The 12,266-nt window shown below is 36.8% G+C and overlaps 1 pseudogene; it reads left to right on the top strand.

The window, feature by feature from the left end:
• The first annotated feature begins 209 nt into the window (after positions 1-209).
• LOC106635010 (large ribosomal subunit protein uL24-like) lies at positions 210-1,842 on the top strand (annotated as a pseudogene).
• Positions 1,843-12,266: the final 10,424 nt, after the last annotated feature.

Below are 12,266 nucleotides of genomic sequence, written 5' to 3'. Positions count from 1 at the left end.
GTGGAAATCCTCATGGAGTGCAAAGGGCAGAGAGATTCCTCAGATGAGAAAACAGAAAGGAATGAGCAGATACTGCCCTGCAGCCAATAGCTCTATTAGGAAACTTTCTCTAAGTATCTTGGAATCAGTAACAAGATTGAATTTTAGATTCAAGCATACATAGCAGTCTTTTAATTTAAGAGACATAACCCTGAGGATTGATCCTGAGGATGGATGCAGAGGATCGGCCATCAGGGGGAAGAATGCAGACTGCAGACTGCTGTCGCTCTGTGTGTCAAGATAAATAAGAAGATAATAGGCCGGGCACGGTGGCTCACGCCTGTAGTCTCAACACTCTGGGAGGTCAAGGCGGGAGGACCACTTGAGCCCAGGAGTTCAAGACCAGCCTGGGCAACATAGGGAGACCCTTGTCTCTACATAAAAATAAAAAATAAAAAAATAGCTCTTCCCTTTTGTGGCCATCACCAAAGCGGCAGTGGCCAAAGTGGAGTTCAATCCCTTTGTGACTTCTGATCGAAGCAAGTACCACAAAAGGCATTTCAATGCACTTTCCCCATTCTCAGAAATATTAGGTCTTCCTCTCTTTGCAAAGAGCTGAGACAGAAGTACAATGTTCAATCCATGACCATCTGAAAGGATGATGAAGTTCAGGTTGTACACAGGCACTACAAAGGTCAGCAAATTGGCAAAGTAGTCCAGGTTTACAGGAAGAAATATGTCACCTACATTGAACAGGTGCAGCAGGAAAAGGCTAATGGCACAACTGTCTACATAGGCATTCACCCCAGCAAGGTGATTAGCACTAGGCTAAAACTGGACAAAGACTGCAAAAAGATTCTTGAACGGAAAGCCGAATCTTAGCAAGTAGGAAGGGAAAGGGGCAAATACAAGGAAGAAACAATTGGATAAAGGAATCTTGTATACAAGCTTTCATCGAAACTTGAAAAAAAAAATAGCCAGGCATGGTGACATGCCTGTGGGCCCAGCTACTGGGGAGACCGAGGCAGGAGGACTGCTTGAGCCTGGGACATTGAGGCTACAGTGAGCTGTGATCATGCCACTGCACTGCACAGCCTGGGTGACATAGTGAGACCGTGTCTCAAAAAAAAAAAAAAAAAGAAGAAGAAGAAGAAGATAATAATAACACATGGTGTTTAGTGTAGACCTGCTCTGTGCCTTGCATTGTACTCACCACTACACAGAATTATTACTTTGCATCCTCACTATAGCCCTATATAAGCTGTGTTATAAATTCATAACCCTATAAAAATAAATTGTAGAGAAGATTGGTTGAGCACTCACCATGTCTCAGGCATTATGCCAATATTCCATTAAATCTTCACAACAACTCTCTGGTGGAGGTATAATTGCTATTATCCTATTTTATAGATGGGGATACTGAAAAACAGAAAAGTTCAAATTTGCCCAAACTCCCATAGCTAATAAATGGCCAAGCCAGGACTCAAAGTGTCTAGTTCCAAAGCCTGTGCGTAGACTCATGTACAACACTAGCTTATCGCAACAGATGACAGAACTTGGGCTTAGAGGATTGAAGCAACAAAGCCAAGGGTTCACAGCCACCAGGGAGTAGAACCAGTACTCAAATCCAACCTTCTCTGAACCTGAAGTACCCCCTACATTTGTCTATCATACTGCCTCCATAATAGAGGAAAAGTCTAATTCCAATAGAATAAGAAAAGTAAGCCATCCTTTGTGTTAGGAGTAATACTCAGTGATAACGAATACACTGATCAATGGCATAAAAAGGTATCAGGAGTATAGAGATACAGAGAACAGAGGTTAACAAATAACCACCCCCAAACCATGGGAGTGTGGATGATGGGATGGGTGACCTGCATTTTCTAGCCACTTCTCAACGCTGGCAACTGCAGCATAGCAGTACAGGGGCTGGACTCTGAGGCCAATGACACTGCCTGCAAATCCTGGCTCTGCTGCTTACTAGTTATGTAAGCTTGGGCAAATTACTTTGCTTTTCTGGGTTTGAGTTTCTTCATCTGAAAAATGCTAACGATAACGGGGTTGTTAGAGGATTAAGTGATTTAGTCATTGTAAGTTGCTGTAAGAACAGCTTGTATTAAATAATTCCTGACACACACACTAAGTGCTAGCATTGATTATAAAATAATTGTGTTTTATATTAATTAAGGACTTCCTGAAGTATGCTCTGCTCCCAATTCTGTGGCTAATTCTTGCTGTGTATTCACCTGCTTAGCCTTGACAGGAGGCTTGCTTTTGTTTCTGTTCTGCTCTTGGCATTCTAAGCCTCAGGAATTTATGTCTTTGTCTTCCGCCCCAGACCTACCGATTTGGATTTCTTACCTCATTTTGAGGAACCTGTGGCCCACGGCCTCATGCCTCAGATTCCCAATGAGTAGATCCCTAATAATTGCTCTCAGAAGTCCTTGTTACAAACCACTTGCCACTTTGACCCTTCCTTCCCTCCTCCATAGTAGTTCAGCTCCATGGATTCTGGCATGTCTGTTGGCATGAACTAGAGTGATTTTTTACTCACTGCCTCCTTACTCTGGGACTAAACTCTGGATCTGACATTTATATTTTAGGTTTGCACCTCTATTGATTTATCCCTCATAGTAGAACTAAAACTGGTACAGCCCTTTACAATTTACAAAGCAACTCCACAGACATTACGCAATTCAACCTTGACAACAATCCTTTGAGGCAGGCATTTTTATTGTTCCTAAATATATAAGGAGGTTCAGGCAAGATAAATAATTTGACCACAACTACAAAGAATTACTGACAGAGATAAAACTAGAAATCAAGTCTTCTGACTACACACACTGTATTCTTTTGTAACTCCAATCTGCCTATAAGGTTTGCACACTCTTCATACCAGCCCTCCACCACCCAAAGGGCAGCTATACAAATTCCCAAGCTGATATGCCCCGCCTTGACTCTCACCTCAACTTTTGTACCTACATTAGCAGCTCTTGTACATAATCACCTCCACAGCCACATGAAGCTCAGCATCCTTTATAGCTCACTAGCACTGTCTATGTGTATGGGTCCATTTCCATCAATGGTCTCAAGTGTTTCCTTGACTCAACACCTCAGAATAACATTTGACTCCTGCCTCACCCTCACCCATCACATTCAGTTATCTATTGAAGCCGAAGATCCTTCCTTTGTGTTGCCTCCCATATGTTTCTTCTTCTTTCCAGTCACACACCCACTGCTCCAATTCAGGTCCTCATCACTTCACCCTTGAACTATTACCATAGTCTTCTCCTTGTGTTCATTTTCTCCCTTTTCATTTCATCTGAAAGCTACACCAAATTAATCTTGGTAACATGCCACTTCATCTCTCACTGAAAAGCTTTCTGTGGTTCTGCACATCCTTTAGGATAAGCTCTCAATTTCTTAACATGCTGTTTCCTAAACCATGTGCTGAGAAACACTAGACTCCCTGAATATTAATAGAAGCTTCATTTAAAAAAAAGAAAAGGAAAGAAATGCTACCTGCTATCACCACTTCTCCATGTACATGCACATTCACTAAGAAACTGAATATATTATCAAGACATTGGAAGTTTTCTTAAGCCAACGTTTTCAAAATGTGTTGGACCACAGAACACTTTCTTCAGTGAAAACTTAGGAATATTCGCTTGGCATTAACATTCCACAAAACGGTTTAAGATATTCACCTCCTCACCTCCTTGTCCCTTTCTAAACTTAGCTTCTGCTACTACCTTACACAAATCATTCCTGTCTTTACATTGGTTGCTAAGTAAATTGAACTAAGTCCTACCTTTAAGTTTGACACCACCCTTCTCTGACCACCCGAGGCATAAAGTGTCCCAAATTCAACTTACTGCAGTGTGGACCACATGTCCCAGGTTTTCTACATGGTCCTGGTTTTATGTAATTTGCCCTTCTTAATAAAGATGATTAAAACATAGCATGAAATGAACTTTTTATTTTGAGAGATTTATTTTTATTTAAAAATTTTTTATTGAGTTACAATTGACAAAAAAAGTATAAGTTTAAGCTGTACAATGTGACAATTTTATATACATATAAAGTGAAGTAATTACCACAATTAAGCTTAGTGCATCCATCACTGATTGTAATAAGTTGCACATTAGAAAACAAATCTTTTCCTGAATTACATATCCCAATTTCCAATTTATATAGTTGGCTTGCTGTCATTGAGCACACCTATTTTTTGTATTGCTAATTTGAGGCACTCTATGTAGTACTACATTGTTAATTCTGTTTTATGTCTTTTCATATCTCTCCTAGTAGGTTAGTCTATTTTTCTCTAGTACTTATTTATCTCTCAGAGTTAGAATTTACATTGATTATAATAATGGTTCTGTGGCTACCTATTACAGACATTCAAATGGCAAAGTCCTTTTTACCCAAAATAAAAATTTCAGTTTTAAAGAGCAAGCTGACTGCCTAAGAAATGAAAACCCTGCTTTAATTTAAGGAATAAGGTCTAGTCCTTGGGCATCTCAAAGCCACAAAACTTAAAGGAAACCAAAAGCACTAGTACCAAAGTCTCTACTCTATCCACTTCCAGAGCCCTCTGGGCTTTCAGCTACTGCTTCTTTTAAAAACATACAGTGCTTCAATATAAAACAAGTGTGGGTACTAAATTATTTGTGGGTGAAATAATAGGATACTTTGGATTTGCCTTAAAACATTGCAGCAAAAATAAAAACACCAAAGGGCAGTGGAGCAAACACAGATTAAACATAATTGAAAAAATGTTGATAGGTATTGAATTGGATAATAAATACATGAGGGCTCAGCTCAGTATACTATGTTTGTGTATGTTTGAAAATGTCTATAATAAAAAGCTCTAAAAATGTATAGGTGACTGATGTTTATTAAACAGGGAGGATGATGATGGCCCAAGTGCTTTTCCCATCAGATCTGTACCCCTATGAGGTTCTACTCATTTCACTGCCAGTGGTCAGCTCAACCCAGCTCCTCACTTAATCCCGCAGTCACCCAGCCTGCTTTCACTACCCCCAGGCCTCTGAGCAAAAACAACCAAGGAGTAACTTCCATCAAGAGAAGGTAAGTAAATGGAGCTAAGTCTCTTTCGCTTTATCTTTTTTCCTGTTTTTGTTTGTTTGTTTTTTATTTTCGTTTTGAGACAGAGTCTTGCTCTGTCACCCACGCTGGTGTGCAGTGGTACAATCTTGGCTCACTGCAATGTCTGCCTCCCAGATTCAAGCAATTCTCGTGCCTCAGCCTCCTGAGTAGCTGAGACTACAGGCACACAACACCATGCCCAGCTAATCTTTGTATCTTTAGTAAAAACGGGGTTTAACCATGTTGGCCAAGCTGGTCTCAAACTCCTGACTTCATGTGATCCACCCACCACAGCATCCCAAAGTGCTGGGATTACAGGCATGAGCCACCGTGCCTGGCCTTTTTTTCCTGTTTTCTATCTGTTCTTCTGTCCACCAACCTATCTCCCTCCCTGTCAGCCCACCCAACTGCCCACCTGCACATCTGCTGCCCTTCCTTGCTCCAGCTCCATCAGTTTTTGAACTAGCCAAAACTCTTTGGCCAACTCTGCCCAGATCTTCATAATATTTCACCTAAAACTAGTGCGGGTATCTCAGCTATCCATCAGTTTTTGTCAACTCTTTGACTAATATTAATAATATTTCTCCTAAAATCTTTGTTATTAATTGATGCCAGGAAAACAAATCTTCTGCTTTTCTCTGCCTTCTTGTGTCCTTTTGACTCTTTCTGACAATGTAAATCCTGACTCCACTGCTGCCCCATTCCCACCTTCTGTGCATGGTCTACTTCCAAGATCCTTCAGATGGTGCCTCATGATACACAACGTCTGGCCTTAAAGAGGCAGGGGAGCATGTAATAGAAATGAACTTCTCCTATCATAAAAGCCAAAGAAAAAAGAGATTCAAGGATACAGTGATCAAAGGGGCAAAATGCATTAGAAAAACCTATAGAGATTAAGTAGCTAGAAGAAGACTTTGGTAACTAGGAAATTATTACCAATGATTAGTTCAGAAAGAATAGAAATGGATTCCAAGTGCACGTAATTCAGTCAAGAAGAAGGCATAGATAACATGCCTAACGATAAGCACAATGATAGGCAGGAGAAAAATATGAAAGAATCTTTTACAGAAAAACATTCAGACCTGGGGGTTTTCAAGACAAGTTAGATGCAGGCATATTGAAAGGCCAAAAAAGGAGCCAGTGGAAGAGACTGAAGAATCTAGAAGTCAGAAGGCAACAAAACAGGGCCTTGGAAGTGATAGAAAAGACAGAGGATGAAAATACATATCAAGGTGTTGGTCTTGGGACAGGGTGAGCAGACCTCTTTTGTGAGATTAAAAGGTGTTACTTTATAAGGAAATCAATTTTGAAAAAAGCTAAAGATTACTTTTTGAATGGTTTCAATGTTCTCAGTAAAAATGTATTAAATTATATGAGATGATATGTGTAAAATACTTGGCACAAGGCTTGACATATAATAAATGTTCACCATGTGGTGGTCCTAGGAGACTTAACAGTAGTGTAGTAGCATTGATAAGAACAGCAGTGAACATTTATTGAGTGTTTACTATGTTCCAGGAGCTTTCCTAAGCTATTGTAGTGGTAGTGGTAGAGGTAGAGGGAGAAGGAGCAGGAGCAGTAATAATAAATAAAAAACATCTGTCTGAGAATAAAGTGAGCAGGAGTAGGCTTGAGAAAAGCAGGTTGATTGGCAGAGATATAGAGATTTCATCAGCAACTGAGCAGACAATTATTAAGCGTGTATAGGAACCCATGTGAACTTTGGCCAGGCACTGGTAATCAAAAAAGGTGCTAAGTGTCTGATCAGAAGCAAAGCTAATGGAGTGGCTGAAATTATAATAAATGGGCAGTCTTACTATATAAACAAGGGTTTATAGTTAAAAGGTTCAGGAGATATCTTAGAGGATTAGTGACAATCGGTCATGGGGCTTAAGGATCTCCTTGCTACTAGCTAAGCAGAGGAATAGAAATAGTAAAGAATGGGAAGCGCGGTTAGCATATTATAACATAAATGCTGAAGTCACTGAAAATGTACCAGAAGACAGATGGACAGGAAAATTGACAACAAGTTTCCATAAATGAAGTATTACTTCATTTAGGAAACTGATTATGTGATTCCAAATAGATCGAAAATATTGTCTGTATCCCTATATTGCCCAGCCTTTATTACCAGAAATCATCAAAGATGGTAAAAGTAATCTTAGAAATTTATAGACAATGGTAACAAGACTTTCTGATATCGACTCGTGATACCATAGACCTCAAATGAGAAAAATGGATAATAAGAGAAGGAACAATCATTACAATGGTATTAGTTATCAATAAGCAATTATATTCTTCTCCATTCCCACTGATTTCAGGGAAGAAAGGGAAAAGCTAACTTTGGGGAGAGTGAAGTTAACAGGTGACCACAAATTAATTGATATAAGGAATTGATATAATAAATGAATTGATAGAATGAATTCATAGAATGAATGAATTGATAGAATGAATTCATAGAATGAATGAATTGATGTAAGAAAACGTGCAGCACACTAAATGTGAATGGAAATTATATACATGAGACTCACACTGACCCAAATCGTTTGTAGCTTCTAATAGTTCTATTTTTTAATTTTATTTACTAATTTTGAAGGTTACTGCAAATTTTATTTTTATTTTAGAGGCAAAAAAACTAACTTTACAACAATCAGCTTATAGTACAATATTATCAGTCATGCAGGATTGCTCTTTTTATATCCTTATATTTGGTAGTATTATAATAACATTACATGCAGGTACTCACTCTTGTGTTTTTAACATACTTGGCATTTTGCTACATTTCTTCTTCTAACTTGTTTTACTTATCATCATATTTTTGAGATTTACTAATGTAGATATACTTAAATGTAGTTTATTACTTCTAACTACTGCATGGTACTCCACTACTTGCATATTTCACATTTTGATTATCCATTTCTCACTAATGGGCATTCGAGTTATTTCCAACTCTTTGCTGGTTCAAACTGTGCTGCAGTAAGTAAACTTCTGAGAATTTATCTTTAATATATCTCCAGAAGAGTAACTGAGGGGTGTATACTCAGTAATGAAACTGCAAAGACATAGAATATGAATATACGTAATTTCACTAGTATTATTAAATTATTCTCCAGAATAACATTAATTTATCCCTCCACTCTCAGTAGAGAAGAGTTCTTGTTTCTCTACAATCTCACCAACACTTATGCTTTCCAGCATTTTAATTTTTGCCAATGCAATGATTATAAATGGGTTTCTCATTTGTTCCTGCTGGATTCATTTAATATTTTACTTAACACCTTTTAAGCACCAAGTGTGATGCTCAAATGTGTTAAACCACCTGGCTGAAGTTGGTAATGTAGCCTCAAAGTCACGTTTGGTAAATAGTTCAAAAAGTGTCACATATGTTTATTAGTGAATTTAAGAAAACAAGGGGAAAAAACTTTAATGGGTTGCAATTTCCAGAAAATTGTAACTAATAACTGTGAAAAATATTTCTGCTCGGAGGATCATGAGAAGGAACGTGGAACCAATGCAAGATAGATGTGTGAGCCAACACACATGGCTAGCTTCATGTAAGCCCAGCATAGCTACTCTCCAATGTGTCTTCTTAGAGTCACACCTGAACTGACTACTGATTTTCACTTAAATCTGTTGAGAAAAAGGCAATTTTGCTTTTGTTTCTTAGCAACAGATAGCTTGATCCTGAAAGTCTAATGGTAAGACATGGTTAAAATGAAGAAGAAAGAGATTGTATGGTCATTTAAATGTTACTGTCTACCTAAAAGCGATGCTGAGAAGACTCTCTTCAAAGACTTGTCCATTCAAATTCCTCTTGTTAAACACTTTAATTGCATCCTGTGTCTAATTTTTAAATTAATTAGTGATTTCCCTTATATAACTCTAGAATTTTTGTCATTAATGATGTAAATATCACTTCCTGAACTATTATTTTGACTTATGCTGTCCTGTGTTAGCCAAACTATTTATTTTTATAGTCAAATCCATCAATTTTTCTTGAAAAGTACTATGTATTTTATATCTTCTTGGTATATCTGGAGCATTTAACTGATTATTTCTCATATAATTAGCCTACTTTCCATAGAACATTTATTTTAAACTTCAAACATTTTCCGCTGATTTATGATGCCATCACCATCATTTACCAAGTTCATGTAGAGATATCAGTCTGTTTCTGGACTGTCAATCTTGTACTGTATATCTACTTATTCTTATACAAAAAATGAATGTATTTTACTAATTGTTGCTTTGCAGTATTTGTTAATATCTAGAAGGATTAGTCATCCTTTCTTCTCTCCACCTTAATTCGAAAGTTAAAATCTGTGTTAACTATTTTAGGACCTTTATTTCTCTATATATATTTTAAATCAATATGGAATTTTTCCCATGGTTCTTGTTGTAATTATTATTGGAAATGCATTAAATATATTCCAAACTTAGAAAAACCGATGTATTTACAAGACAAAGTCTCCCCATTCATGAACATAGTGTATTTCTCCATTTATTTGAACTTTCTTTCTTGTGCTTTACTAGGGCTTTATAATTTTTTAAAAAATCCTATGCATTAAAAAAATTAATTTCTATATATTTTATGAGTGTGTTGCTTCTTTTTATTATGGTTTCTAATATAATATTGTTGATATAGAGAAACCTTATTTACTTTTATATGTTGATCTTATGTTAGAAAATTTTGCTGAACTTTCTTATTGGTGTGACTAGTTTGCCATTAATACTCTTGCATTTTAAATGTAAATGATCATATCATCAGCAAATAATTACAATGTATTATTTATAACAATTATTTTATTTTTCACCGTATTGACTAAAATTGTTAGTACACTGTGCTGACAGGTATCACTTATACAAAGCATATATATCTAGTTCCTGACTTGAAAATAAGTGCCTCAGATTTATCCATTAAACATGAAATTTGTTGTGGAATATTTGTACATAGGGTTTATTAGATTATAAAATTTCTGTCTATTTCTAGTTTTCTAATACTTTTCATCTTTTTTTCATGTATGTTGAGATGACTCTGTTTTAGATTTTCTGGAGTTGAACTATCTTTCTATTCCTGAGAAAATTGTAAAAATGTGTTGCTTTTTAAAATGTTGAACTTGGATAATATTTTTAAATGCTTTTATCTATAAAATTAGTGTATGCATTTTCTAAATTATGCAAATTTTATAAAATGAGTTGTTAATGTTTTCTTTTTTTTCATTTTCTGAAAAAACTTACATAATATTTGGGAATCATGTGTCTCTTGAAACTTTGGTAAAATCTACCCGTAAAATTATTTTACATGGGAGTAGTGAAGAGGGCAGAGATATTATTTTTTCATAGCCATTCAAAGCCATTAATGATTGTTATTCTAAGTTTTCTGCTTTTTAGGGGGTCAATTCAGCTTTTATCTTCAGATATGTGCCTATTTTATCCACCAATACTTTTTAATAATATTCTTTTATTATTTTTAATCTCTACTAGACCTATTTTAATTTCTACATTTTCATTTTTTATTCATTTGTATCTTTTCACTTTTTTGCTCATTGAAAATTCCAGAAATTTATCCACCTTCTTAGAATTTTCAAAAAAAACACAAAACTTATGGTTTTTGGTAACAATCTCTTTTTTGTTTCTTTTCTATGCTGTTTATTTCCTATGTATTATTTATTTTTAATAATTTAGATTTACCCTATTGCTTTTTTCCATCATCTATATTTCTATAAATTTGTTTTAAAACATTATGCAAACCCTCAAAAGAAATTAACTTTTCCTCCTTAGGTTCATAGATAGTCATCAAATTTGTAATTTAACCAACCTCTTCTCAGCTGGAGTCAGAGAAAAGCAGTATCTTTTCTCCCTAGAAGGAGGCATCCCACCAGTCAATCTGCAGTCTGGTGACAAATGGCCAAGAAATGTGGAGATGAGGTAAGCATTTCCAGTCTCTGTTCAAACACAGATCCCACAGGACTCTAAGTTTGAGGAAACTCACAGCAAGAGGAGACAGAAGTACCACCAATCAAGAATCCCAGTCCCAAATAGAGAATTCCATTTGTTGACAGAACTCTTCAACTAAAGCCAGGCTCCAGCCAAAGAAAACATGAAGAAGAAAACGTCAGACTCTTGGCACTGGTAAACTTTACTTTAGTGCAGGGCTTATACACCCTGAAAATTATGTCCAAGATCCTCCTGGCACTGTTTCCAAAATTCTGAACCATGACTACACTGCTGTTTGCGAATGATATTATCACATTTGTGACTCTTAATTGCCACGGAGGCCTGTCCAGCCCGAATCTTTTCTCAGCTGGTTTTCACTTTACCGGGAGACTATGTGCAGAAAAAGAATGAGAAGGAGAAGGAACTCTAAGTCCTGAAAGCTCAGTCCCAGGAAAAGTTGAGAGGGACTTCTAGATTGGAAATTGTGTTGATCATGGCTCTACAATATAATAGGTGATATTGGTGTGGTGCTTTAAGATTAACAAAATGTTTTCATGAATAGATCTCATTTAAAATCTCAAAACAATCTGCCAATTAGACACAGCGGGTATTAATATTCCTATATTTTAGTCATGTGATCTAGGTGAGGTAAATTCTTTCTGAAAGTATACATAGCCAAAAAAAAGCTGCCCAAATGAGTACCATTCAACCCTCCCCATTACCTTTAGCAAAAGAGTTGTGTAGGGACTGACATAATTGTTTGTTATCAATAGGGGAAGTCACTCTACTATATCATAGAATCCTTTTCCATGCAAATATTCTACAATGCTGTACATGTGCGAAGTGGGAGATAGGCAGAACACAAGCCTGTGGTTTGCTCAGCGGAAAAATGGAGACCACAGACTCTCCCAGGGTCTCTGTTTCTGGTTTTGTCTCATGTTTCCAAACTCAAGCACCTTGGAGCACAGCAAGGATAACCTTCTGGACCCCTTCTTTTCTCTAGCTATCCTCATTCTCATAGTGATCTCCAGTTTTATCACTTTATTTTTTATTTTTGTTTTATTTTATTTTATTTTATTTTATTTTTGAGATGGAGTCTCACTCTGTCACCCAGGCTGCAGTGCAGTCGCACGATCTTGGCTCACTGCAACCTCCGCCTCCTGGATTCAAGCAATTCTCCTGCCTCAGCCTCCCGAGAGGCTCAGATTATAGGCATGCGCCACCATGCCTGGCTAATTTTT

The sequence above is a fragment of the Pan paniscus genome, chromosome 6 (assembly GCF_029289425.2).
Source record: "Pan paniscus chromosome 6, NHGRI_mPanPan1-v2.0_pri, whole genome shotgun sequence".
In the NCBI taxonomy this organism is placed as follows: domain Eukaryota; kingdom Metazoa; phylum Chordata; class Mammalia; order Primates; family Hominidae; genus Pan; species Pan paniscus.
Note: the sequence above shows the minus strand (reverse complement) of the source record. Positions and strands in the feature narration are given on the sequence as shown.